The 27,398-nt window shown below is 39.8% G+C and overlaps 1 protein-coding gene across 2 annotated transcripts in view; it reads right to left on the bottom strand.

Annotated features, from left to right (window-relative positions):
• NCK2 (NCK adaptor protein 2) overlaps positions 1–27,398 on the bottom strand; it is a 166,561-nt gene that overhangs the window by 82,932 nt on the left and 56,231 nt on the right. For both annotated transcript variants that reach the window (XM_075061294.1, XM_075061291.1), the window contains exon 2: positions 21,552–21,625. The gene's annotated coding sequence lies outside the window, so the exon portion shown is untranslated. The remainder of the gene's footprint in view (positions 1–21,551; positions 21,626–27,398) is intronic.

The raw sequence follows: 27,398 nt of genomic DNA, 5'->3' as shown, positions 1-27,398 counted from the left end.
TTGGTGGCAGCACTACAGGATCTAAGCTGGTAATTAAGCTTAGAGGATTCATGCTAGTATCTCATTTTCTGGACGCTAAGGTCCAGATTTGGGAAAGAATACTATGACAATTAGTTTCTCTGTTTTTTTTCTAGCTGCTCTTCACATTCTCTTTTGGCCTGCCTAATTATACTTTCACACTTGAAATCAGTCTTGAGAATTCAGTTTACTTTAAAAGAACAATTTTTTCCCCCCACCTAGAGATGACATGTAAAATTAAACTTATCTGGAAAACTGACAGAAAATTATCTGACTTCTGTGAACTGCTCAGTAAATGCAGAATGTTAACTGCATTGCTAAAAGAGATTCAGAACATTCTACAGTTTAACCATGCATTTTGTCCATTATATGGTTATATCTTGAAGTGTTCTCATTACAATGCCACAAAGTTTAAACAGTGAGTGGACTAGTATCCTCCACAGGTTGCTGCTTCCAGTATTTATTTATGGACTCTGTTTATAAAATCTGAATTTAGAAATGTCTGAACTATTTTTGTATCTGGATTTTTGTTTGTTTTTACGTCAAATGTGATTACAGTTGGAAAATCTACAATATAAAAATAGCACTGTTACTCAACAGATCTGGTTCTGTGTGTATTTTACAGATCTGCTGACTTGAGTGACAAAAATTACTACTGCTAATAGTACAGAGTTAATCCAGCTAGGGGAGAGTGAGACAGCTTCTATTCCAACTTGGACATCATCATCTATACGAAGCATGAGTGGATGAGGTGGGATTGTTACATGCCATGGTCTAAAATGCCAGTGTAAGCAGACAAAATCCAGTTCCACGTTTCACTTACATCTGTTACCTCAGTCTATTTTAATGTATGGCTGAGATCAGCACCTGAATGAAAAACTCCTGGCTGAAGATGAACACAGGCAAGACAGAGGCAAATTTAGGATCTGTGTAGTCACTGCTTCTCAATCCACGGCCTACTTGCGGCCCAATCAGCACACAGCTGTGGCCCATGGGACATCCTCAGGGACACACAGGTAGTATATATATTGTGTGGATGCGGCCCATATAACAGAGATCTGCATATGCGGCACCCAATGGTAAACAAGTTGAGAACATTAGAAGAGCTTCAATTATTCCAGATCACAGTAGCTCACCTTCTCTTCAGCATCAGCTGCTGAAAACACATCTTCTCTGGCTTGGTCTACACTATGCGTTTAAACTGAATTTAGCAGCTTTAAACCGATTTAACCCTGCACCCGTCCCCACAACGAGGCCCTTTATATCGATATAAAGGGCTCTTTAAACCGGTTTCTGTAAAATCGGAATAATCCCGTAGTGTAGACATACCCTCTGTGCTGTGCTCACTACACTGGCTCTTCACTTAATACTGGGCAAGTTTAAAGTCACAGTCTTAACTTTCAAGGTCTGTTCATGAAATTAACCTTCAATATCTCAGAGTGCGCTCACTGCTGACATGGATTTCCTGATATCTACGTTCCTCTGGAATTATGAAGGTGTTCCACCTCAGGAATGAAGCTGATGAGAGTAGGAGACAGGGCAGGACAAGACTTTGGAACCTATCATCAGAGGAGATAAGAATAACCACTAATCTCACTACCTTCAGAATATATTAAATAATATTTTTAATTGACCAGTTATCTAGGGTTATAGGAAAGAAAAGCAGACTTTGGGCCATTTGGGGATATTTAATTTATTTATTTATTTTAAACATTTCAAGAAGTGCTCAGATACTGCAGTAATATTCTAGATCTGCTGATCTAGATTTTAACAAAATTTATACTACAGAATTTTAATTGCTGTTGATGAAGCGCAAACCAGAAAGAACACAGTTTACACAACACTGATAGGAAAAACGAACCCTCTCAAAACTTAATCTGGAAATCACTGAGAAAATGAATCACCACAAAATTTAGAGTCAAATTAAAATATTTCAGAGCCACAGACAAGGCTGTCATGACTCTTTCGGCTACTCAGGCCCCTTCATTAAATCTCATTCCTGAGAGCCCCTTTTCCAGGATATGTCTGCAGAGGCCTCCAGTCTGGAGCCTATCAATTGTCTGACAAATCCCAAGTGATTTTGCAAGATAGTGGTTTATTGTAGGAGCCTAAGGAGAAAAAAAATTGAGTTACAACTTTCCATTAAACACGTGCAATAGTAGTCTATTGTACTGTGTGGAGTTATCTGTGTCAAATCAGGTGACCTTCAAATATGCTTACCTCCCCAAAGTCAGATTTAATTTTTATGTCATTAGAGATACTGCTATGACACAAAATTTCCTGCACCTGGGCATTTCAAGATGCTAATGCTTAATCAATGTGACACCATTTAAAATAAATAACACTAAGATCTGCCTTTCCTATTTACTCAATAAGCACTCAGCTGTTTTGGAAAATGAGGATTCTTAAATAACACTGTCTTTCATTAAAAAAATGGATATTCTTATTTCTTATTTAGAATGTTTCACATCTATTTTCACAAATTGCAAATAGCTTCTCTCTGATTCTCATACATAGAATCACAGAAGATATGGGATGGAAGAGACCTCAGGAGATCCTCTTGTCCAACCCCCTGCTCAAAGCAGGACCATTCCCAACTAAATCATCCCAGATAGGGTTTTGTCAAGCTGGGCCTTAAAAATCCTTAAGGATTCCACCACCTCCCTAGGTAACCCGTTTCAGTGCTTCGCCACCCTCCTAGTGAAATAGTTTTTGCTAATATCCAACCTAGATCTCCCCACTGCAACTTGAGACTATTACTCCTTGTTCTGTCCTCTGCCACCACTGAGAACAGCGGAGCTCCATTCTCTTTGAAACCCATCCCCGCCTTTCAGGTAGTTGAAGGCTGCTATCAAATCCCCCCTCACTCTTTTCTTCTGCAGACTAAATAAGACCAGTTCCTCAGCCTCTCCTCATAAGTCATGTGCCCCAGCTCCCTAATTGTTTTCATTGCCCTCTGCTGGACTCTCTCCAATTTGTCCACATCCTTTTTCTAATGGGGGGCCCAAAACTGCATGCAATTCTCCAGATGTAGCCTCACCAGTGCCCAATAGAGGGGAATAATCACTTCCCTCAGTCTGCTGGCAATGCTTCTACTAATGCAGCCCAATATGCCACTAGCCTTCTTGGCAACAAGGGCACACTGTTGACTCATATACAGCTTCTCACCCACTGTAATCCCCAGGTCCTCTTCTGCAGATCTGCCCCTTAGCCAGTCGGTCCTTAGCCTGTAGAAGTGCATGAGATTCTTCAGTCCTAAGTACAGGACTCTGTACTTGTCCTTGTTGAACCTCATCAGATTTCTTTTGGCCCAATCCTCCAATTTGTTTAGGTCACTCTGGACCCTATCCCTACTCTCCAGCATCTCTCTCTCTCTTCCCAGCTTAGTGTCATCCGCGAACTTGCTGAGGGTGGGTTCATATTTAAACTGAATTACAAAGTGCAGATAGTAGTTATTTTACAGAAACAACTTGATATTACTGACACTAGATAACCCCTTCTAGGACCTTTTATGCTAGGAAAATAATTTGTAGTTAAAAAGTTGTCATGGGCAATTCACACCAAATAGCCCATGAGATTGAAATGAGCTTGGAAATAGTTTGATTACTAGTATAATTAAGGAGAAAAAGTTTAAGAAGATCCGTCTGAGAAAATAAATGGAGATTACTTACTGTAACGGAAGGTTCTTCAAGATCTCTGGTCCCTATCTGTATTCCACACATGGTACACATGTGTGCAATGCACAAGAGTCCAAAAATTCTTCAAAGCAGTGGGCACAAAAGTCAGTGCGGGTCAAAGCCTCTCCAGTTCCTTTTCTTACAGCAAGCCAACTGGATGCAAAGCAAAGAGGAAGGAGGGCAGGTAGTGGAACGTAGATTGGGACCATCCACCTCGAAGAATCTCCAGTTACAATAAGTAACCTCCATTTCTTCTTCAAGTGATGGTCTCTGTATGTATTTAAGGTGACCACATGTCATGATTTTATAGGGACAGTCCCGATTTTTGGGTCTTTTTCTTATATAGGCTCCTATTTCCCCCCACCCCGTCCCGATTTTTCACACTTGCTGTCTGGTCACCCTATATGTATTCCACATATGTGTGACTGGCAAGCAGTGTTCAGATGAGAGGAGGGTGTGAGGGAGATGACAGCAGAAATGCTTGTAGTACTTCCCTTCCTACAACTGCATTTGCAGTCACTGCTTGGACTAGAGCATAGTGTGACGTGAACTTGAGAACAGAACTCCAAGTTGCTGCTCTGCAAACATCTTGCAGTGGAACATCCAATAGAGATGCCATGGAGACAGCTGTGCTCGCAAGCACTGAGCTGTAACACCATCAGGAGTGGGAATTTTTGCTATTTTGTAGCATTTTAAGATGCATCCTGAAACTCACTTAGAAATCCTGTGGGAGGATATGGCTTGTCCACATTATCTTTCTGCTCTGGTAATAAAGAGTGTCAGAAATTTTCTAGGGGGGGTTGATTTTTTGAAGGTAGAACACCAGCTTGATGTCGAGAAAGTGAAGTGTTCTGTCTTTGAAAGAAGCAGAGAGTTTTGGGGAAAATACAGGTAAGCATACTGTCTGATTGATGTGGAACTCAAATACTTTTGGGAAGAAATTTGAGATGTAACTTGACATAAAAATTATTTTGAAGTGTTTTATATTACAGTTTAAATATCGAGTGAAGGAGGACATGATTCTGACTCAGGACATGCAGGGGTAAGAAAGAACTGGAGAGGCGTTGACCACACTACCCACTACCTCCTCAGTCAGGAACACAAGGGGAGCTAATACGCATACGCGATCAACAGATGTTGCTTTGAAGAACTTCTGGACTCCAGCACATGGAATAAACATAGGGACCATCACTTGAACAACAACAATACAGTAACAAGGTAACTGCAACTGGTAAAAACCTATGCCTAAAGATGACCTGAATGATTTTAAAAGGGGGAAGATGATGTTACGGAGACTGAAGAACTGCTGAAATGACATCACAACAGTATAGAACAAACACTGAGCAATAGGTGGGTAAGAATTTTTAAAGTCATATGGTTTTATAAACACCTAATCAATCACTTAAATTAGATAACATTTCAGAAAAAAATGTCTCTGTTAAAGATTCTACCATCTTTCAGGACTTTGTACTTAAAATAAGAAGGAAAAAAGGCACAATCACAACTTTTAAAAGCATCTTTGTAAGTCATCTTTAAGATTTAGAGGAACTACATGGCAATTAAAGAGTTAAGTTGCAGTGAAGAAAACCTCTCACAGGAGGACCAAGCCCTTGTCCCTACTCGGGAATAGCCCCAGTAGAACAATCAGTAGCCAGCAATCAATGTCGCTATGTAGATACTTCTCCCTAATTATAAATAAGGACAAGCCTTTGTTTTTGCCTGCCAAGTTTCCACTCCTCTCATCTACTTCGTTCTTCTGAACAGGCAGCATATTGAAATTTATAAAAATAAATTAAGTAGGCAGAATGAAGGGGGAGTGCAGGGAGCATCCACTACACAAGACAAAGCTGGAGGGTTTAGTATTAGATCTACCAGCCTTCATATAACCCTTTAATGAAAACACTAAAGAATAAAGTGGAAGGGAATGTGACAATAGAGGAAAAATTATATACATTAAGTCATGCAAAAGGAAACAAAAATTAGAAGGAAAATTTACAGTGTTTATCTGTATGTTATACTGATGTGACATGCTGTGTGGAAGATAAATCCCAATAGACTTATTGCTGATCATAGACTGATGCCACCTATAGTGATTCTGTCAGTTCAAATGGAGAGCAATGTTTCTGTTCATCTTTAAATAAAAAGGTAAAATAATGAGAAACTACTGTCTAGGCTGGCAATATTGAAGACAATATATGGTAAATTTTATGAAATGTTAAAGAACCCTTCCCTGCCTGGTTAAGATTTCACTAAATCTTTAGCAATCTCAACATGTGAAATAGTTAAAATGATCTGGTCCTAATTTGTTCTTCCTCGTGTTTCACTTCGCCAAAGCAAACATCACTGGTCTCTGAATTAAACTTAATTAGAAGCATTAGCACATTCACTGATTTTAGAAACAAAGAACACAGTTCTCAAATGTGTGAATTTAACCTTATCTCACATGAAAGGACACAGCTCAGAATCACCATACCCTGCTACATTTTATTGCTAATCCCTTGGAACACTATTAGCCACTTTTCAAGGAATTTCACTTTATACTGTCTATAAAATGCTGAAAATAAAACTGAACTGCTAACCTTCTGTTCCCCAATAAAAAAAAAAATCACAAACTATATTCACTTTTTGTGTTCTAAGTAGAAAAGATGCAGGTATTTTAGAGTTTGATTAGAAGGATAAAGTGAGCATCTCTGAAAAGAAAAATATTCTGCCCTCATTTTGTTCAAAGAAATCGACCGGATTAGTGGGATTAAGTAATCTTTATCAATCTTGCTGTGTTAGGTATATAAATATTCCATAGAAATTACTGAATTCCAGAACTCTACAGCAGCATTACAAACAACCAGTGGAAATTTGCTTTCAAACAAATTATACATTTTTTGGTTCACTATTAATTGTTTTAAATCAAGAATGTATGTCTAGATTTGTTAAATTTTTCAACTACTGTTACTTCAAATATTCAGAATATTTCTGTTCCTTTAGAATTTGTAATAAGTCACTAAAAGCTGAATTCTATACCCTTTTATGAAGGGGAGGGTGGGGCGGGCACAAATTCCACCCAGTTTGTTCATTAAGTTTCAAGGCCAAACTTCACCTCTGACTTATACCTCGTTTATACCTGAACTTCACATAGCTGCTTGGGAAATCTCTGAGACTGGGACACCTCACAGAGAGGCATCAGAGGTTAGCTGAGGTCTGGTGGAATTAGTGCTAATCCAGGTAGGTGGATCTAAGTGGGCCACCATGTGACTAATCTTAATGCAGTCCGAGACATATTTAGGCAGACTGAGAGAAGATAGATTACCCTTTCATTCTCCTGGCAAACACTAGGAACAGTTTGAAAGGGTGTCTGGAACTACCAGAAAGTCCTAAGTGCTTTAAGGAAATCAGGTAGTCAAGGATGGCAGCAAGAAGAGCCTCCTTGATTTTCCACAGACCAGAGAACTTCTTCCATTTAGCAGCATAGGTGAAGCTAGTGTAATTTTTCCTGCAGCAAGCTAAAATGTTTTGAACTGCCAAGAAGCAGCCAGCCAGCATCCAGGCATGAGACAGAGGGAAGTAAGATCCAGATGCAGGAACTGTATCTCCTATTCTGTGATCATGTCGGGAATATTGGGAGCGTGATCGGAGGCCATATTGACAAGTTCATGAGGTCAGAGTACCAGAACTGCACTCTTTGTTGATATGGTACATCATCATGGTGTTGTCAGTGAGTATTGTTACTGTGGTGGACTTGCAGCACCAGCAGCCACAGGTGATAAGAAGGAACTGAAGGGTGGTTATGGCTGTCCTACCCTTTATATCCTTGGCACACAGGGTGTAGGTACAGCCCCAACAGATGCTTCTATTCAGAAAGATTCCAGTCTCACACATACAGGCAGGGGTGCTGAAACAATCTGAATAGTGGTGATGTTGAGAGCCATTGAACCAACTGTAAACCCTGCATAAGATGGAAACCGCTTCAAACCAAGGGGTGTGGCAGCACCCTTAGTTCCAGCACATATGCATATGGGGACATGAACACCAGATCTGGAATGCACAGGGGCAACCGGTCCAAGAACCAATCCCTTTTTTTTTTTTTTTCACTCTAAATATACTATTGTCTTTAGTCACTTTCATTTAAATTAAATTATATATTAAGCACAGTACATCATCTTAGCTGGATAATTTCATATTGCATAAAATTTGTATTACCCACAGGAGATTAAATTAGAAGCTACTCCAGGAATTTAACAAAAAATAATTATTTCTTTTTATTGATATCTTTAAAACAGTAGATTCTGAACTATTGAATCTATCATAAATAAAATGACACCAGTAAATATGTAAAATGACCTAATTCATTACCTTGCAGAGTGTATAGTAATTGTATTTATTTTGCTATAAGATATGTAGTGGACAAAAATATATTTTAACTCCCTAGCCAGCAAGAAGGGAGATTTTCATGAATTATAGTTAGACATAATATTTGCAGCATACATTTGATGGTGTTGGATCATTTCAATCCATGACTTATCTGACTTAAACAAGCTTGATGTTATCACACAGACATAATACACATAGAACTAACCTGCTCAGTTTTATACACCTATATAATAGATAGATAGATAGATAGATAGATAGATAGATATACACACACAAAAATAAAAAAATATTCCCCTCTCACCCCTATGGGTGGTATGTGTCTTCCTCAACCTCGGGTCCTCTACCAGAGGCCTGGGAGTTTGAGGGTTCTGTGCAGTATCTTAGCTGTTTCTAGCACTGCACTCTTCTGGACAGAGAGCTCTGATGTTGTTCCTGGGATCTGTTGGAGCCACTCACCCAGCTTAGGAGTCACAGCCCCGAGTGCTCCTACCACCACTGGGACCACTTTGGCCTTCACTTTCCACATCCTCTCTAGTTCCTCTTTTAGGCCCTGGGTACTTCCTCCCGCTCTCATATTCCTTCTTCCTGATGTTGCTGTCCCTGCACCGCCATATCTATCACCGCCGCTGTCTTCTGCTCCTTGTCTATTACCACGATGTCTGGTGATTGGCAGTTAACCTCCTGTCCGTCTGGATCTTGGAAGTCCCACAGATCTTAGCCTGCTCATTCTCACACCTTGTGGAATCTCCATCTGGTCTTGGGAGGGTCTAGCCCATCGCTGTGCAGATGTCCGTACACAATGCCAGCCACTTGGTTGTGACCGTTCAGTGTATGCTGTTCGCTGCCTGCATCTTACATCCTGCCACTATGTGTTGTGCTGTCTTCTGAGGCCTCTCTGCACAGTCGCACCTTGGCTCCTCTCTAGTGTGGTAGACCCGTGTTCAGATGATCTGGTGCTCAGTGCTGCTGTTCCTGTGCCGCTAGATCAGTGTGCCTCAGTGCTGTCCTTTTAGTCCAGCCCTTTCCAGCACTGGTAGGATTTCCAATGTCAGCCACCTCAGCTATCTGTCGATGGTACATTCCCATGCCGGGTCTGTCTTGCTCATGGCACTCTTCTGCTTGTCTTCCTCCTGTCTTGCGCTGCCCTAAGGCATTCTCTCAGTAGCTCATCTTTGGGGGCCATCTTTTACTGAATGTTACTCCTTGGATGTTCGCGGTTTCATCCAGGATAGTGGCCTTGACGCTCACCAAGCCCCGCCGCCTTCTTTCCGGCTGGATACAGTCCTCTGGTTCGTTGGATTGGGGTTGGACAATTGCCTCGTGCATCTGTGAGGAGCTTTCCGGGTTTTCAATCGGCAGCCTCCATGTCCCCTTGGCAGCTCACTTATACCGGCAGGGATCTGTGACTCGGCCAGTGGTTATCGTTGATGGCGGGATTCTTGTTTCTTGCCACTGAGCTGCTCTTCACGACCTTCTTATCCTTTGTGATTACTTGGATGTTGCTGTCTCCTTGCTCCCATCGTGTGGTTTCCATGTGCTGCGGGATGCCAATGTACTTGTAGCTGAGTCTGTTATGTCTGCTATGGGCCCGTGGTAGTTCCACCCCATCAGTCTTGACTTACCCTCCCTCTCATCACTACGCACTCCGGCTCACTTTCCAGCTCGAATGACATTCCCGTAATCCTCACCTGTAGATCCGCGTCAGAGTGGTATTAGCGAGTCGATTGTCTCGTTCATTTTGCATACAGCTTGATGTCATCCATGGTTAGAGGGGGTGGCTGATGGTAGTTCACTCTGAACTCTGTACCCGTATCCAGTCCTTGATGATTATCTGGCTGAGCGGGGTTAAGCTATGAAAACAGCAGCCGGGAGCAGTGCAATCACCTTGGTATCATTGCGCACTTGATTGGCCACTTGTACAATTGCCTTGAGTTGACTTCTAGTGTTGTCTTCCATAGCTCCCATTGAGTTCTTGAGGAAGTCCTAGTGTCCTGTTGACTTGTGTATAGCGCCAAGATCATTCCACAGATCCACGTGTGCGGCATTGAGTCATAGCTTTCCTATAGTCAATCCAGGCTGTGCTCAGATTGGTCTGTCTAGACCTTGAGTCATTGGCGACTGCCTATCTATGTGCAACTGGTTGTTTTGAGCCTGCTGGTGTTGTTCCAAGCCTTCCTGAGCTGTGCTCATGCTACTGCCCTGTGTCCTGTAGCTTGGCCATCTAATGATGCCTGATAAGACTTTCCATTTGTGGGGATTTTGGCGGTTATTGGCGGTAGTTGCCGGTTCTGTCACCCTTGCAGGGGTCTTTCAATGATCAGCACTGTCCTTCCTGTCAGTTGCAGTTTGGGTGGGAGCCTGCTGCTAGCAGCTGTTTCATCTGTGCTGCTAGGCGTCATGCACTCCTGTTAATTTCTTTAGCCAGTAGGTGTGGATCATGTCTGGCCTGGTCAGTGCTGTCCAGCTCTTCATGTTCTTGACCCGCTGCTGGGTGTCTTCGACTGTGATGGTGACTGGTTCTGTTCTGGGAGATTGCCTGTGCTCTGTTCTCAGTCCTGCAGCCACTTTGCACTGGTGTTATGAGTCTTCTCTTTCTCCCATATGTTCTTCCAGTACTGTTCAGTTTCTGCTGCTGGTGGCTCTGCTGTTATTGTGTTGTTGCACTGCAGTTGGGAGTACACTTGGATGGTTCCTTGGAGAACAGGGCATTTACTTTTTTGGCCTCTGCTTCTCTAGTGTATCTCCTTAGCCTGGTAGCCAGTGCTGTGAGCTTTGTTTAGCAGTCTCTAGGGCTTCAGTGGAGTCAGGCCCTTGTATTTTTCAAGTAGCCGAGTCTTATCCTTAATCTCTACACCCTTCTGTAGTTCCACCAGCTGACTAACTTTCTCCGAGTCGCTTGATTTTATCCTCCAACCTCATTTTCCAGGGTGGGTACATACTGTTGTTCTTCTTGATCGTGTAGCCAAGCATCTCCAGGATTACAGAGGTTGTAGCGTATACCAGTTCATTGGTTTGAGTTATGGTGGTAGTAGGGATTGTGATGAGGGCTCTATTGGCATCTTCTAACATACTATCTGATGGTACTTCTCCCACTGAGCCTTGGTAATCGGTTCTCGAGGATTGACTGTAGCTAGTTTTTCCATGATCTTATGCCTCATATCAGCTGCTGTGCTCTGCAATGGAGGGGTGACAGTGAAGTTTCAGCTTCAGGTGTGGGCCGCACATCCACTTGTTCTTCCAAGTCTTCTTGAGTCTGGATGTAATGTGGAGTTGGTCTATCTCAAGCTGTGAAAGCAGCTTCCTCTTTACTATGTTGAAGCGTTGGGTAACTAGCTGTTTCTCAGTAAGTGTGGATGTAGGTCTTTGTCTCATCCACAGTCCCCTCATACGTTTAATATATCCCCTCTCATTAGGTCTACTGTTGTAGTAGCATTCCATCAATTCCAGGTTCTCTTGTCTCGTCCATGAATGGTTTGTTCCAGTAGCCCATTATCGTCAGATTGTCCTGGTTCCTCAACATCTGGCGCGGACCTTGTTAATCCGGGCGACGTCCGAGCCGGCATGACTCTCCTAGTTCTGTGTCACTCTCATATTTGAGGTAGGCACTGAAGCGTTAGGGGTCTTTTGCCCAAGGACCCTACTGGAAAGTTGGGTACCAACCGGGATTTGAACCCCGGTCTCTCGTATCAAAGGGTGGTCTCCCGTATCAAAGGGCGGCGCTCTTAACCACTACGCTATCCAGTCGCATATATATATATATCCACTCATATATATATACACACACACACACACACATATAACATAAAATAAAAATGTGTAGCACTGAACAGAGAAAATACTTTGATATTTTAGATAGATTAGTTTGGCTACTTGCTATAACACTTTAAACAAAATAAATCTACATGCACAAAGCAAATAGAATGGTCTGACATTAAAAAGGCAACATTTACAGTTACCATATCAGGGCACCTGAGATACTACAGTACTGTACTTTCCTATATTTAGAAAAAGAAATTGCTGCAGTATGTCTGCTATTGTGCAGAGGCAACTTGGCTTAATGGTGACCAGGAAAACAAAAGGATTTTGAACACTCACTGGGAAAGTGGAATGGGGGTGGGGGAACTACTAACAGTGCATAGTATATGAAATTATACTAATGGCAGTTAGGTGAAGCCTTATACTTAAAGCGTTAAAGTACAATGGGGAAATAACTATTCTGTAGTAATTCATTACTAGTATACTAGCGAAGTGGACAAAAGTCAAGTGATATCACTACAACTAATTGTTAATTAAAACACTCACTCAGGGGTGTCCTACTGAAATAACACCTTGTAAGTATTTTCTAAATATATTTAGTCTGATGAGCACTGAATTAATGTACACTATTACAGCCAATACTTACCATTTTTATTTGCCAGTCAAATCAATTTATCTTGCCTATTTTTGAGGTATGGCAATTTGAAAAGAAGAGCTCACACCACAATCTGCACTAATTAGTATCCTTGTTAATTGGTTCTACAGGGAGACCAAGGACCAAGTGACAATGGAATCCAAACTACTTTCTCACCCAGGAGATGCTCCCTGATGGAGATGGTCAAAGTACATTGGCAGGGCAGTGTGAAAAAGTTGAGGCTGTCAGTTCCATACTTATGCAGATAATCAATATAAGTGTAGACACTATCTATGCCGATGGGAGGGTTCTCCCACAGGTATAGTAATCCACTTCCTAGGAAGGCAAGTAGCTAGGTAGACAGAAAAATTATTTCATTGACCTAGTGCTGTCTACTTGGGGATTTAGGTCAGATTAACCATGTAACTATGGGCTGTGGATTTTTCATACCCCTGACCGACATAGTATAACTAACCTAATTTTCTAGTGTAGACCAGGCCCAAGACTTTAGTATCTAGGACTGTCATTTCAGCACTTTTCATGTAAATTCTCACACTCACAAATTAAAAATACAGAGAGCAAAGATAACAGACTATGACACTGTTCCTAGGCCTGTCCCACAGGATGACTAATCTGTTAGAGGATAAAAAATCGTTAGGGTTTTTCCAGGTAGAATTTTATAGTTCTACTAACATTCAGGATACGCCAGAGGCCTGAAAGGGAAGAAAAAACTAGACAGACCCCCATCTTCTGATTAAGGTAGAACAGAAGCTATTACACAGTCCTGCTGGTGGAGAACACAAGGAAAGCGTTTGCATGCATGTGCACACACATGAGAGAGAGAAAAATGGTGTGAAAAAGACAGCTATAGGCTCAGTAACCACATGTTATATTATGGCTTCAAGGCAAAGGTATTTTAACGACACCTAACTCACAGATAGCTAATGTTTCGGTTTAGGTTCTATGTAGAAATACTATGCTTTAACTGCAGACTTAAAGATGTATGCTGCCCAAAAGAAGTGGAAAGAAAAATCTGCAAATCAACCAGATGTCTTGAATCTCTCTCCTGGATAGGACTAAGTATGTAGTCTTAAGCTCAGCAGTCAAAATGACAATGCCTTTGTCAACACATTATTGCGGTTGCATTCTTGATTTTCTAAGGGAACAGAAAATGGTCTTGCACACCACTGAAAGGAACCCCCCTCCCTTTTTTTTTTTTTTTTTTTTTTTTACATATTCTGCAACAAATAGTGTTACCTTCCAATCATCTGGATGGTAGGACAGTCCTGAAACTGAGATGTAGAACCATATTTTCGGAAAGACAATTTGGTACACAAAGCATTTTAGCTAGCTCTACAAACAGGACCCATATGAGCCAGAAATGGATGAGATTTATTATCAGAGAATGTGTCTACCTAGATATTGCAAACAAACTTATAAGGCAGAACATCCAAAGAATATATGGCATGGTGATTATGATGCCACAGGTCACCAGAACGTCACTGGTTGCATTACAGAGGCTGTCTGACTTTTAAGGAAGACAAGAACTGGTTTAAGAAGTGCATCATTTTGTGGAAACCATGAATCCCAAACCCTATGGGAAGGTCGTTCAGACTTTTGATTTCCTGCAATATAATTGGCCATTGGAACCAGATTTTTTTCCCCACATAATATTTTACTTATCTGCATCCTTGCATGCCAACATAAATAAAAATTACTACACAGTCTTTCCTACCTGACATTAACTTTTGTTTTTAAAGGATTCTTAAAAATTCAGAGTGCTTTCCTCATGGTCCTTGGTTCTAGCATACTGGCATTTATTTATTTTTTTTCCTCTTAGTAGCACCATCTCTTGGATATTTTCCTACATTCCAAATGAGCTCCTCAGCCAAGTAGGTGAGCATTTGTGGATACTATGCACCAATTTAGTTAAAACAGAGATCCTTTTTAACTCTCCACTAAACACCACTAACACAGAGAGGTTTTCATGAGGTGATATGAAAAGTCATCTAGATAATTTGCTCTAGAGACCTAAAAAATTCCCTTTTCCTCCACAACCATGATCTTCCATGACATTCTAATGGAACAATAAAATTGTTGACCAAATAGTGGAAGGTTTATGCATGTAGAAGACAGAACTTTTGCTGGAGCAGGATCTGAAATATCAAATTTTCTTCCATAGGAAGTATTAACCAAAAATTAATTGAGGTTAAAAATTGAGTCAGTTTCTATTACAGAAATATAATACAAATGAAAAGACACTTATACCTTATATAACCTTTGGATGTCTCAACCAGATCATGTGACCTTAAAACGGTGAGAAGTCAGCTCCTTCCTACAAGCACCTCCCTACATGTATCTGGATCAATACTGACCTTAACCAGTACAGGATAGTCTTTCACAGGAAACTCTCCATAGCATACTTTTCTGAATGTTGATCCTTATAATTTGGCAGTGACATGTAGCTGTAATCTTAATCTAGCTATTTGGCATTGGCTGTTGCTTACTTCAACTCCTTTCCACCTAGAAATTATTATATTTTCTCTTTCTCTTAGTCACTGAAGAGATGGCACATTCACTGTTGCACACATACAAAAAGTGTGAATACACTTAAGATTTTAATTACCATCTGTTTGGAGGGAAGAAAATTGTTCAGCTACTATAGTGTGTAGCATCAATATTAGAATCCTGATAACAAAATGTGAGTAATAAATCAAAGGTCAACTGACATTTTCTCAATCCTTCCAACTAGGAAGAATCCATGTTCCTACTGATAGCATTCCCGGCAATGAATCAATACAAATGGCAACCTGATTGTTCAAATCTGACCTAAATTGAGAATCATGTAAAATAGCTACCCTCTGCCAGCTGTTTTGAGGCCTCAATACTGCTCCTAATAGACAAGTTACATATATATTTGAGATTCTATTTTGAGTCTCCTGGCTTTGGACAGTGTATGTATGTATACACACACACACGCACACTACATCTACATTTCGTACCACTGCTGGCTTAAATGAAATGAGTGAGATGATGATAGCTTCACTTCTCCTCCTCCCACCCCTCCACACACACATTATATAGTCTAATTATGCAAGGTTACTAAAAAAAAATGTAGAATGCACGTTCAAAGCACAAACGAAAATGTACATGTTTATTTTTAATTGCATTTTCACTTTAAACCCCAGAGACCCAGGGTGGCTAACACTTTCAACTTAGAAACCAATTAATTCTCCCAAAATCCCCAATCACGAAGTTCTGAGCCCAAATCTTACCACCTGAAGTCTTCAGCTTGTGTAAACAGTCACCCACCCTTTGGATAAAGCAGGGGTCGGCAACCTCTGGCACATGGCTCGCCAGGGTAAGCACCCTGGCAGGCCGGGCCAGTTTGTTTACTTGCCACGTCAGCAGGTTCGCCGGACCGTGGCTCCCACTGGCACTCCTTTTCCCACTGACACTCCTCCTCTGATGTTACTTTACTAGATATTTCTCACAGTTGTGATGCAGCATTTAGAGAGATATTCATCACATTATAAGCCAAATCACTTGTCCCATGATATAAGTGTATCTACAATCAACTCACAAAACCTGTCACAGTTACATGCTTTAAATGAGATTACCTTAATTCTGGGTTGTTTCTACTTAGCGTATCACCTAAAAAAATTGGAACAAAATCCCCATCAGTTTGGTATATTAGGTTGTTAATAATAAGTCTAGACCATGAGTTTAGGGCCAGCTCCCACTTCTGCAACTGGCTCTCTATGTGACCTTGGTCAAATCAGTTAAGATTTGATTTTTTTTAAGGTGCTAAACACACTGACCCCCATTCAGGAAAGCATTTTAAGCACATGCTTAATTTTTAAGCACATCAATAAAGTTAAGTATATGTTTAAATCTTTGCTGGATTGGCCAGTGTACTCAGCATTTTATAGGCATAAACCCTTAATTTCTTTGTGTCTCAGAACTAGGAAATCTGATGAATCAAATTAAGAGGTATAGCATTCACAAAGGCAACTTTGGCTAGTAAGCTACACACAGGGTGTCTGTACTCACCAAGAAAAAATTGCAACTCCCCTTTTACCATTTTTTAAAAGAACTGAATTCTCACCAATTAATTTCAATTGTATGGCACTTTTGTGATGATGACGTGGAATCTGATAATTAGAAACTGGATTGAAATCACAACAGTATATCACAGAAACCACTTCAGAGCCATAAGAGGGTACTATCTGTCAAAACAAATCAGGGCTGCATTTGATGCTGATACTTAAGAGTGAAAAGGCTCCATATCAAATTATAACTATAAATTCTAGACTTGGTTCTGACAATGACAGAAAATGTTATAGTTCTACAAATGTAATGAGGATTCGCCAAATGTGCAAACACTGAATGTACAAACAAGTGCTCTTGAATGATCCATTTCTGATACTACTTAAAAACAAACATGGGTTTGATGTCCAAATAAGGACTTCTCTGATTATTATATTCACACAAAAAAAAATCTGTTTAAACTGGCTATTTTGATCAAGAAAAAGAATTAAATAATCTATGTAATGTAAAACACACTGTCAACTCTTTTCTCAAGTGTATTTATAGCTTGTTAATAAATTTTCATTGCCTAAAACAATGATTTAAAAATACTGTCACTGCGAGATGTTTAGTGCAGTATTCTTAATTTCAATCAATAAAAGAAACTAAATTTCAATAAATCTTTTTCATATAAACCTAGAGCTGCATTTAAGGGATTAGATTTACACCAGGTACATCTGTGCTGTTTGACATAATTGACTGAAGTTATGTCTACATTTAAACTGCTAGAGCAGCACAGCTGTGGTGCTTCAAATCTACCTCCATGAGAGGCAGTGACAGAATTTTTCTGACAGCCTAGCACTGCCTACGGGAGGTGTGGGGAGGTGGTTGGTTGGCTTAGCTATGTTGCTCAGAGATGTGGCTATTTCACACCCCTGAACACCACAGCTGGCTGAACTTAACTTTTTAGTGTAGACCTTACCTGAATCTTGTACCTATTTGGTTTGTACTTTTTATCCTCTTAGCAATTTGTATTATACCAAAATGTGTATAGCATCAAGCTGGAAGAGTGCAAAATATTTTCTTTAAAAGTTTTAACTGAATATAAATCCTGAAGCAGTCTCAACCACCTTGATGCCAAAACACAGTACGTTCCAGGAAGCGTTCCAGCATCCATTGCCATCAGCTAGCTTTATTAAATGTTCTTATTTATGGTGGTTCTCCTTTAATGAACTACAGAGCTGACGTTTAAGATATTATAATAAGTGCCTGATCCACAAGGTGTTGAGTAACCTATACTTAGAGATACTTCAGCACTTTACTGACTTCTCCTGCACAAGCCCTGGAGAAATACTTATTGGGGATGTCTGATCACAACCCAATGTGACATCATTTTGGTAAGCCTGTTGAGTATTTTGAGGCTGTGACAATTTTAATTTGTACCTGTTTACACCTAACCTTGTCCAATTTAAGCTAAATCTACACTAAAGCGTTTACAGCTGCACCAACGCAGCCATGCCACTGTAAGGATCTCTTGTGTAGCTGCTCTATGCTGACAGGAGAGAGTTCTCCCATTGACATAATTAAAGCACCCGCAATGAGTTGTGGTAGCTATATTGGTGGAAGAAGCTCTCTCCCACCCACATACCGCTGTGCACACGACTACTTATGCCGGTGAAAATTACGTCGCTCAGGGGTGTGTTTTTTCACACTCCTGTGCAACTCAAGTTTTGCCAACCTAAGTACTAGTGTAAACATGGCCTTAAACGCTCTCTTCTCCACTCATGTATATCATTAAATAACCTAATTAGCATATAGGGTTATGAAAAAAGATGCTCTTTAAAAAAAAATAAAGCTACCTATAAAATATACCTCCATATATCCATTTTCTCTGTCTATAACCAAATTAATCCTTGACAGTATACCTATGAAAATTATTCAAACTACTTTAGCCAATATCTTGTATTGTAAAACTGTGTAAAATGTAACTTTTTTTTATTCAAAGAAATTAGTAACGAGTCTCCCCAGTTTAAAACTGCAGAGTAATAATCTTGGCAATATTACATTCTAAAACAGACTATATTTACACCCTCATGTTGGGATAACAAATTATTGCATATCAATCTCTCAAAAATCTTAGATTAGAATTTAGTGATGTTCTCATCATAAGATGTTCTTTAATGTGGCATTTAAGAATTTCTCTGAGTAAGACAAATAATTCTACAAGTGAAAAATGAAGCCTATTCTACTTCTGGACTTCAAAATGATATTGCCATATATACTCGATCATAAGCCTGTTCGTTTATAAGCTGACTCTCCCAAGACAGATAAGTAAAACTGGAAAATTTTTATAACCCGTTCATAAGCTGACCCTATAATTCAGGGGTCAGCAAACTTTGGCTCCTATGCCATCAGGATAAGCTGCTAGTGGGCCGAGATGGTTTATTTACCTCGAGCATCTGCAGGCACGGAGGTGAACCTAAGTAAACAAAGTGTCCCAGCACACCAACTGCTTACCCTGACGGGCCAGGATAGCAACTGGTGGGGAATTTTTTTTGGGGGGGTGGGAGAAGCTGGAAGTCAGTGGAGTAACCCCTGTGGCCACCCCCCATATGACCCCACCCCTGGCCCGGGACCCCCACACTCTCCCCATCCCATCCCTTCCCACCTTATCTGGGGAGGGCCAGGGGAGGATGTCTCTGACCTGGCTGGAGCTGTTCTGGCAGGCTGGACAGCACGGCCCCAGCCTGGTCTGACAGCTCAGACCGGGCGGCACGGCCACAGCATGTTCCAGCAGGCTGGGCTGGGCATCATGTCTGCAACATGCTCTGGCGGCGTAGCCACAGACTGCTCTGAGGGGCGAGGCTGAGCGGCAGAGCTGCAGCTGCTTTGGAGGCTGCGGGGGAGAGCAGTGTGGCCAGAAGTGCAGAGACTCCGGCCCCATCTCTTCCTTTCTGGCTGTGCTGCCTCTCCTTGCCCCCTCTGTTGGGGGGGAAGGGCTGCATCCCACCTCTCCCTCTGTATACCCATTCATAAGCCGACCCCCTTCTCTGAGTGTTTCCCTTTTTTACTAAAAAATTTGGCTTATGAACGAGTATATAAGGTAAATTAATTTCTTAGACAAACAAGTATCTATATACAATAAAATTTACTGAAAACCATTACACATTAAACTTTGTGTTCTTCAATGTAACAGACTTTTGACCACGTATATGTTACAACTTACATTAAGTGTCCTAATTTTAAATGCATTAAATACGAAAGAAGATATTCTCAGAACACATGCAGTCACTATATTACGTATGAAAAGCATAAAAACCACATATGGCTACAAAAAATAAACCATGCGTATCACAAAATAATTTTTTTGCCTATGTGAACCTATGTTTGAATTAAGTACATATTTTGGACTTGATTCAGCAAAGCACTTAAGCATGTCCTTAACTTTAACAGTGTAAATTATCCCATAAATGGCAACTGTACTAGTCACAGGTTAAGATTAAACATGAGTCAGTGCCTTGTGTACAAAAAGCTTCTAATATTGTCTTCTACCAAACTAGTTTAAGTACTTCTATCTCTACTATAAGAAGAAAGTCTAGAGGTATGCCAAAAAAAAAAAAAAAAGTGTACGTATGTGTGCATATACACATACCTCTTCTTAATTTCACAAGGATTGTTTTGTGTTTGTTCTTATTTTAAGTGGTTCACCTAACATCGACACACAAGGTCTACCAGGAAATGGCAAAACTCTGAGCTAAGTGGTGTGTGAATCCTTGACTATTATGTGACAGTATATTACTACAAATAGTGGCATTTCATCTTCCATATGAAAAACAGCAAGTATTGTTAAAAAAGGTTTGGTAAAGTCAGTGGTATTTTTTTGTTTTCACTTTTGTTATGATGCATCTTTGCCAATTCACATACAGTGAAATGTCCCTAAATTTATGCTAAAAACGCACTACAAATTACTATGCTTAAGTTAGCCATTACAAACAAGCAAACATAAAAAAATAAAAATTATGCATTACTAAGTACACTTGTGTATTTATTTAACAAGTGATGTTTAGTTTCTATCATTATACAGGTTCTTAACAGAACTCAAAACAAATTAAAAGCACATTCAGTACTTCCATATTATCTTCCAGCTAAAGATTTCAAATGTTTTATACATTTTCAAGAACTCAGTCTCACACAACATCCCTCTTCATTTTATAGATGAAGAAACTAAGGAGCAGAGAGATTAGATTATTTCTTCTCAACAATTTAAGAAATATGTGGCAGAGTCATAAACAGAAGAACATAGATCTCATGATTCTCAGCTCTATACAGCAGCCACAAGACTATTCAGTGTTCTGTCGTATTTTTTTTTGTAAACCGAGGTCTTAGTAAGATGAAGCCTCTTCACACAGCATTCTGGTAATAAATTTCTGCTAAATCATGGTGACAGAGTACAGTTGCCATGTGCAAATGGTGTGGTGTGTGGATTACGAAAATAGAAATTAACAAGATTCTTCTGTACAATGAATCTTGTATAAAACACAATTTAATCAGGCAACGTCATGTCTTTGGAAACTGCCCCAAAAATATCCTTAAAATGTACCCAGTACAGTTCTGCTCCTCCTTTATAAGAAGGCCATGTACATTAAGCAAGTGATAAACAAAATTCTATTTGTCTTTAAACATTGTACACAATAGTATTTATTTTACAGAGCTAGTTTTTAGGAAACCATGAGGAATCAATGCTGAGCCTGTTAATAAAACAAAGCTAACAAACTATGGCTGAGCACTGTAAAAAAAAAATCCTGAAGCAAGATAACCAAAAATATAGGATAAGAGCCAAATACAGCTCTCAGCAATATTTAATTCTTAAATCTGACCCTCTTCACTTATGAAAAAGAGAGCTAAAATTTACTTGGCTCAAATTAGTGGAGGAAAAAGCTTTAACACTAATTTTGGTGGTTTAACCATTTATAAGCACTGAAGTACATTAAACAAACAGAGTACCAATTAATTCATCCAATTAGCTTCCTATCATCTTAAATTTTATGAGGAGGCGGCCAGAGTCAACTCACCTTTGGCACACTGTTAAAGGATCCAGATAGCAAAAGGCAGGATTCTCCAATAAAATTACGTTCACAAGAAGTCACTGAAACAGCAAAGATGCAGACATTTCAATTCTAGCAATAAATTTACCTCAGGATTTTTATCTATGCAATTTGGATTAAGTTGTACAACAGGGAAAATAGAGTGTGGCACAATTTATTTAAAGTTAATTTATTTGTTAGACATAATTTGGAATGATCGAATACACCAAAAAATTTTTCATTTTCAACAAGAAGAGCTATATATAGAAGAATTGTGAAGAATTTTAGTCCATCTAAATAATAAAAACAGCATGCTGTGAGAGGCAATCTGTGCATAAACTGAAGTAAAAATACATTAACTTAAAGATGACCAAATTTATCAAAGCAATTAACTTCTGCCCTTTCCTTTTTACAATAGTATATTAATTTGCTACCATGTTTAAAAATGCCGTATAATAAACAGTGTTAATTATACCTCAGTAAATATTTTTAGTCATAGAATAATATTTTAGAAGGGTCTAAGAACGGTTTGAACAGTCATTGCCATTTTTAATTACATTTCAAACCCTGTAGCATGTCTGATAGTTCACATACTGCAAATTCATTAATTCATGATTGGTAGTACTGTGCTCCCAAAATGCTAACACATACCCATGGAAATAGCTAGCCTAGTTTTAATCAAACAAAAAAAATTCCAATTCAAGCAAGGAACAAAAATGACAGCTGTGTTTGGTTTCTTTTATGGTGTAATTTTTAGCTGATGAAAATTACTTCTCTGGCAGAATGCCCTTGTTTGGTGGATGTATAGATCGCATCATGGAACGGGCCACCCAAATACCACAAGAAAACCTGCCTCAGTACAGAAATAAAACCCCCTCTGACTGAACACACTTAGTTGTCACCTACTACTCCACACTGGAACTACAAACCAGACTCAAGGGGGACCCCATCCTGAAAGAAATATTTTCTGAACCATCTTTTCTGGCCTTCAAACAAGCCCCAAATTTGTCCAAGCTCGTCATCAGATGCAAGTTGCCCACAGACCAGGCCACATCAACTCAAAGGGGCACCAGATCCTGCCAAACAACAGATGCAAAACCTGCAGACATTATCTCCATTCCTACAATGATCAACACCACTCATAACTAGGTCTTGCTTTGAGCAGGGGGTTGGACTAGATGATCTCCTGAGGTCCCTTCCAACCCTAATAATCTATGATTCTATAACACTGCTTTCAAGACCTCTGGGTCCTACACATGCCTATCACACCATGTGGTGTACCTCATCCAGTGCACTACGTGCCCTGATAACTATGTGGGTGAAGCCAGACAATCACCGCGCTCTCTAATGAACTGACACAGGAAAGTGATAAAAGACAAAAACCCCATGCCACCTGTGGGTGAACACTTTTCACAAAGTGATTCCACTATATCTGACCTATTAGTGCTCCTCCTCAAAGGAAACCTGCACAGCCCTTTCAAAAGACAAGCCTGAGAGCTTAAATTCATTACTTTGCTAGACACTGTTCCTACAGAATAGTTATCAGTGATTCACAGTCATGCTGGAAAGGCATAACAAATGGGGTCCTGCAGAGAACAGTTCTGGGTCTGCTTCTGTTCTATAGCTTCATCAATGATTTAGATAATGGCATAGAGAGTAAACTTATAAAGTTTGCAAATGACACCAAGTTGGGAGGGGTTGCAAGTGCTTTGGAGGATAAGATTAAAATTCAAAATGATCTGGACAAACTGGTGAAATAGTCTGCAATAAATAGGATGAAATTCAATACGGACAAATGCAAAGTACTCCATTTAGGAAAGAACAATCAGCTGCACACATACAAAATGGGAAATGTCTGCCTTGGAAGCAGTACTGCAGAAAAGGATCTGGAGGGTCATAGTGGACCACAAGCTTAATTTGAATCAACAATGTAACACTGTTGCAAAAAAAGCAAATATCATTCTGGGATGTATAAGCAGTTGTAAGCAAGACACAAGCAGTAATTCTTCTGCTCCACTTCTTGCTGATTAGGCCTCAATTGGAGTATGAGGGAAGATTGAAAAAAAAAAATGGGTTTGTATAGTCTGGAAAAGAGAAGACTGAGAGGGGACATCATAAGAGTTTTCAAGTACATAAAAGGTTGTTACAAGGAGGAGGGAGAAAAACTGTTGTTCTTTACCTCTGAGGATAGGGTTTTTATAGAAGTGGATGGGTAGGGTTCTGTGGCCTGCTTTGTGCAGGAGGTCAGACTAGATAATCATATTGGTCCCTTCTGACCTATGAGTCTAGGAGTAAGAAGCAATGGGCTTAAATTGCAGCAAGGGAGGTTTAGGTTGGACATTAAGAAAAGCTTTCTAACTGTCAGGGTGGTTACGCAATGGAATAAATTGTCTACCGAGGTTGTGGAATCTCCATCATTGGTGATTTTTAAGAACAGGTTAGACAAACACCTGTCAGGAATGGTCTTAATGCCATGAGTGCAGGGGACTGGATTAGATGACCTTTTGAGGTCCCTTCCAGTCCTATGATTCTATGGTGTTAATAGAGACATCAGATTTATGGCGTATTACAACAGTCTGTAACACACTAACTCCTCTTTTTGTTTTATGAGTACAGGGGTGCTAACAGGCCACTTCGCCTTGAATGGTCCCTTGGAATATGTGCTCACTACTTACGCTAAACTATCTCTTTGCTCTTGTATTTAGCTGTGATACTCTGAGTACCTTTCCCAGACCTGAGGAAGAGCTCTGTGTAGATCAAAAGCAAGTCTCTCTCACCAATAGAAGTTGGTCCAATATTGCCTCACCCATCTTGTCGCTCTGAGATTCAGTAGACAAAGAGGAAAAGCAGAGAATTTTTGTGCCCTATTTTGGATTTACTGTAATTCTCACTGGAAATTAGCACTCTCTATTCGCAATTATAAGATTAAGAGCAATCTTGAAGGGAGGAAATAAATGAAGCAATATTAATTAGTGCTGTGGAAGGGGCAGAAATACCCCCCACACACACACTTACTGATAAAAATTCTGTAACATCCTGTTAGTTCTGTATCAGAAAAATACTCTGGATAACATGGGGGGAAAAATAAGTTTATTTTTACTCAAAGTCTGCCTCTAATCCTAGCTCTTTTCCCCCAGTCCTCCACATACTTTACATCTAAGTAGCTATTACATAATTAATGTGTCTCCACAAAATATTGTGCCTATTTGGTACCAACTTTGATTTCTTTTTTCTTTTGCCAGTTATTGTATCCCAGTTCACTGATAAATCTGTTAGCAGATATACTTGTGTGTGTGTGAAATTTTGCTTCAAAAACAGTATTATTGATTATTGTATACATCCCCAGGCCTTTTTTTGTTTGTTTCTCATGTTTGATGGCAAAAGTAGTAGTTTAGATCAGAGAGAGGACTAGCGTTGCCAATTCTGTTTGGACGTATTCTTAAAGATTAATCTTTAATTAAAGATTGTCATGCGAAAAAACCTTCAATTCCTGCAGACTCCAGGCCAACCCTAGAGGGTTAGCAACCCTGGAGGGGACTGGGTTAATTTTTTCCAAATATCTAAAAGGAAAATAATCCAGCATTTTTAACTGACAACCGTAGTTCCATTTTCTACACCTCAATCAACCTTCAGAAAAATAAGTCAAAATAATAAGACCACTTGATAGTGTCAAATTTTCAAAGGAAAAACAATACAACACAAAAACCTCTTTGCTATTACTGATTTGATACTAAGGTCTGGTCTACACCACTGTAAGTCAACCTATGTCGACAGGAGATGCTCTCCGGCAAACTTATCTTCCGCCTCTTGAGGAGGTGGAGTACAGACATTGACAAGAGAGTGCTCTGCCATCAACTTAACTTGTATTCACCAGACCCACTAAATCGACACCGCTGCATCCATTGCAGCAGTGCCAATTTAGCCAGAAGTATAAACAAGCCCCTAACACTGACACAAAACACAACAGAGGGAGAGGCACACAAGCACAAGATGGAGGCTGGTCACCATCTTCTCTTGGCTCCATTCTGGTTTGGTTTTTGTATCCTGTGAAAATCTTTAGCTTGCTGGACACGGAAAGCTATCCTGTTACATATTAAACTGAGAACTACCTCCAAACAACCAATTTTTGCCCCCAACCAAAATCTTCACAGGCGAGGACGGGAAATATGTGAGCTGCAAAACTACTGGCAATTTAAGGATGGGAATTTGGATCTCAAAAAAAGCTGAAGAAACACAGAACTTACTAATAAAATACTCATTACAAGAATATTTCAATGACTAGAAAAACATCATTTTCCCCAGGACTACAGAATATAGAAACAAAGGTTTGGACTGGAGAATACCTACGTCGATATAAGATTTAATAACACTTACAGAACTCTAAAATATTAATTGTAAGTAGGCTAAAAAGCTATGATCAGACATGAGCAGCTGAACTTTGAAAACTCAGCATGACCTGGAAAAACTTCTCATGAATAAAATGAACTTCTGTTTTGAGAAAATGATATGGGATAAGCTGTGCTCTCATCTGTGAAAAGGATCAAGTCCTAATATTTCAAGAAGTATTCAGGGCTAAGGAGAAAAAGTCTTAAAAACAGTGCAAAATTTCTGGGACTTTAAATATCATAATTAACAGTTCATCCTTTGGCTTGGGATAAAAAAAGTATGGAGATCCAAAGAGGATATTACTTATTCTTTCCTATATCTTGCATGGTTAAGATACATTTTGCCAGCCAAACACATTGTCCACATAGACGTAAAGAGGAAGATGCTGACAATGGAAAGCAAAAAAACCTTTATATGGAACTGATTTAAAACTTTAATGTTCCCATTTTATTCTCCTATTCTGGATATAAGCCACATGCAAAATAATGCATTTGGAAAACAATCTCAAATATCATACAAATGATGGGGTCTAAATTAGCTGTTATTGCTCAAGAAAGATCTTGGAGTCATTGTGGATACCGCTCTTAAAACACCCACTCAATATGCAACAGCAGCAGTCAAAAAAGCTAGCCAAATGTTCGGAACCATTAGGAAAGAGACAGATAATTAAGACAAAAAATATCAATCATGTAAAACCATGGTATGCCCATACCTTAAATACTGCATGCAGTTCTGGTCGCCTCATCAAAAAAAGTTATATTAGAAATGGAAAAGGTACAGAGACTCAGACTCAGACTTTAAGGTCAGAAAGGACCATTATGATCATCTAGTCTGACCTCCTGCACAATGCAGGCCATACAATTTCACCTATCCACTTCTATAACAAACTCCTAACCTATGTCTGAGTTATTGAAGTCTTCAGATTGTGGTTTGAAGACCTCAAGCTGCAGCGAATCCTCCAGCAAGTGACCCATGCCCCACCCATACCCAGAGAAGGGTAACAAAAATAATTAAGGGTATGGGACAGATTCTGTAGGCCTGAGACCTGATCAAACCCCACCATACTAAACCAGCCTTGGTTGAAACTTGGGGAGTTCACCATTAACATTTAAATGAAAAGAAAAAAAAAGGAATGGTCTGCTGCTGCTAAAGCAGCGCCACCTCAGAAATGTCCCTAACGAGAGTTATAATCACCAAGGTTGTAAAGGCACTGGAAAATTAGGGAGAATATAGAAAGATACTCAACAAATGGTAAGATAAGCTCTGACCAGCATTTTATGCAGACCATCTGCACAAATAGAGAAGGTCACAACTAAGTTACAATTTGGGCATGAAAGAAAAAATGTAAAGAACTTGGGTAGGAAAGAGGACACATAGGTCCCAGCGCATAACTGGTTAAAATTTTTGTTATTTAGGACTGTGGGATAATGAGATAGGTTTAGTCAATTT

Source organism: Chelonoidis abingdonii, chromosome 1 (assembly GCF_003597395.2).
Source record: "Chelonoidis abingdonii isolate Lonesome George chromosome 1, CheloAbing_2.0, whole genome shotgun sequence".
Classification (NCBI taxonomy): Eukaryota; Metazoa; Chordata; order Testudines; family Testudinidae; genus Chelonoidis; species Chelonoidis abingdonii.
The sequence above is the reverse complement of the archived record's forward strand: the minus strand, read 5'-3'. Positions and strand labels throughout refer to the sequence as shown.